Consider the following 2,570-nt stretch of genomic DNA (forward strand, 5'->3'; position numbering starts at 1 on the left):
ATAATGGTCTTGCAATTAATTGCAACCTCTTAATTAATGCTTTCGCTAGACCGTTTTGTGTGTGAACATGTGGAACAGGGTGTTCTACTATAATTCTAATTGACATGCAATAATCGTTAAACGTTTGGGATGTAAATTCCCCTGCATTATCAAGCCTGTAACGCCCCGACTTCTAAGCATCGTTAGTTCATTAATTAACTCTTAATTAGCAGCGGAAGACTTAACTTAGTCGGTGCGTTACTGCCGTACTTTCCTTTTGGAAAATACAAGGCAACATAAGTTCGTTAAAGAACGTAACTTTATAAATATTAAACTTCAAATAACTAACTTAGAAATGCATAAATAACTAGGTTGAAATATAGTTAAGGTTCACAAATTTATGTTCTTAAGCTTAGAATACATAATAGTAAGAGTCTGCATAATTTAAGTAGTAATTATTCCTCACTGCTACGCCATTCCGTCATCCCCGTCATTACCTAAAACAGAAAAACAAAACGTCATGAGCCGAAGCCCAGTAACATACTACTCTAACATCGTAAATTCATTTCAATTCATTTTAGTTGCAAACAGGGAGGAAGAGAATAGAGTAAAAACATTTCATAAACATTTTATGTAAACATAAATTCATTATTATCTTCATATCATAATCATCATCATAATTATCTTATTGGTATCTTGGCGAGTATAACATACAGGGACGTCTCCCATCATCATCATCATCATCATAATCATAGGGCAATAGCCACCAGGGACAATGTCCCTAACCAGAAGGTGGCATAAAGCCATGCATAGTGCGGTGCCACCAGGGACAATTGCCCTAACCAGAAGGTGGCGTTTCCGCCATAGAATAGAACGGTACGTGCACGACCAACATAACATCGTACTGCCAAGAACCATCTTTCACTTTTGTTTATCATGTTCCATTTCTTTTTATTTATACATTATACTTCACAATCATCATGGAAATCATATTCTTTAATCTTTCGCAATTCATCATGAATTACGTAACGTCATGAAATATCATGTTCAAAAAAAAAGATTTCATATCCCGCAATCCATAAAAGCATACATTTAACATAAACATTATAAATATCAACATAAAACAGATATTTAGAAAGGGAATGCGGTGTTAGCAGTAGACGTTACCTCAAATCCTGCTTAGTAACTTTGATAGTCGGGGGAGGCTTGTAATATCCCTTTTTCCTTAATCTAACCAATAATTGATAACGAGACGATTAATATCGTAACATTCCTCATTTGTTACTATTATTGTTATAAGGTTGACTCGTTAACCATATTAATAGTTGGACTATGTATATTCGTTTATTTACTAACTTTATAAGTATCGTCTTATTACTTAAATAATTATTATTATTACACTAGCTTTTATAAAATAAATTTTGTCATACTTAAATATTAATAAATTAAGGTTAATAATATGAACTTAATAAAACAAAGGATAAGACTACTTAGTATTATATTTGCTAAACTTGTTTCACCCAACTTGCCAATTAATTAAGCTAAGTCATATTACTTAGATTTTACCTTTAACATTGTAGTAAACTAGTAACTAGTTGTAATGTTACGTAATACTTCCAATAATATTAATGGGTAGTCAAAAGGTACTAGTATCAACATTTCATAAACTTACGTGAATTGTTTTTAGTAAAATATGGTTAGGTACATTAGGCCCAAAATCACTAATCAAGTTCAATTATTAAATGAGCCTACATACTATAACTCATACAAAACAGAAGTAAAAAGGAAAGAGAATAAAAAGGAAACAGAAGGTTTGTTTCCATATACCTTGCGGCAAAAACAAAACAGGGGAAAAGAGGAACAGCTGCGTGTCGCCGGATAGGGAGAATGCAGCAGCGAGTTCAAAGGTGTCAGAGTGGCTCGTTTCAGGTGGAGTTTCGTGCAGCTGTGCAGGTGGGTCGAAGAGAGAGAAAGGAGTGCTTGTGGGTGTTTGGTGGTTGGCTGGGTAGTGGCGGTGTTGGGAGGCGGGCTGCGCGACTGGACGGCGCGAAGTGCTCGGTGGCTGGGGATAGCGGCGGAAGACGTGGGTGTCGAAGTGGTGGTTCGGGCAGCTTGCCCAAAACAGAGAAGGAAAGCAGTGGTATTCTTTGTGGTATTTTTGGCTAACAAAATTCTGATTTTTTTTTTTTTTGGTTTTGTTTGTGTTGGCAAAACTTGGGAATCAATCGGTATTTATAGAACTTGTTGGAGGTTGCCATTGCCTTGCTGTTCAGTTTATAATTCAAAGCTTATGAACTTTGGTCAAGTTACATTAATGGAGGAAGATTGAGAATTCAAACTTTGAGGCTTCTTCCAGATTTTGTGAGATATTGTGGCAAGCTTTATTGACTAATGAAGAAGATTTCTGACATGAGCGTTGTAGTATTGAATTGAAGTGTTTGATTTCATGTGTGAACACTTCAAAAAAAATTGCCAGAGAAAGAAAATGGAGGAAGGAAGAAGATGGGCTAGAGTTAGACTCATAGGGGCATTTTTGTAATTTCTATTTTTACTTAAGTATATACTTGTTTTATTGTCCACAAGTTAGATTA

General features: G+C 35.2%; 1 long non-coding RNA gene across 1 annotated transcript; it reads right to left on the reverse strand.

Annotated features, from left to right (window-relative positions):
- Window positions 1-358: 358 nt before the first annotated feature.
- Window positions 359-1,972, reverse strand: LOC125498010 (uncharacterized). Its single transcript, XR_007274782.2, has 3 exons — window positions 1,807-1,972; window positions 1,147-1,209; window positions 359-476 (listed from the first exon to the last, which is right to left on the reverse strand). It is a non-coding gene; the product is annotated as an uncharacterized LOC125498010 (long non-coding RNA).
- Window positions 1,973-2,570: the final 598 nt, after the last annotated feature.

This window comes from Beta vulgaris, chromosome 5, assembly GCF_026745355.1.
Source record: "Beta vulgaris subsp. vulgaris cultivar EL10 chromosome 5, EL10.2, whole genome shotgun sequence".
NCBI lineage: Eukaryota > Viridiplantae > Streptophyta > Magnoliopsida > Caryophyllales > Amaranthaceae > Beta > Beta vulgaris.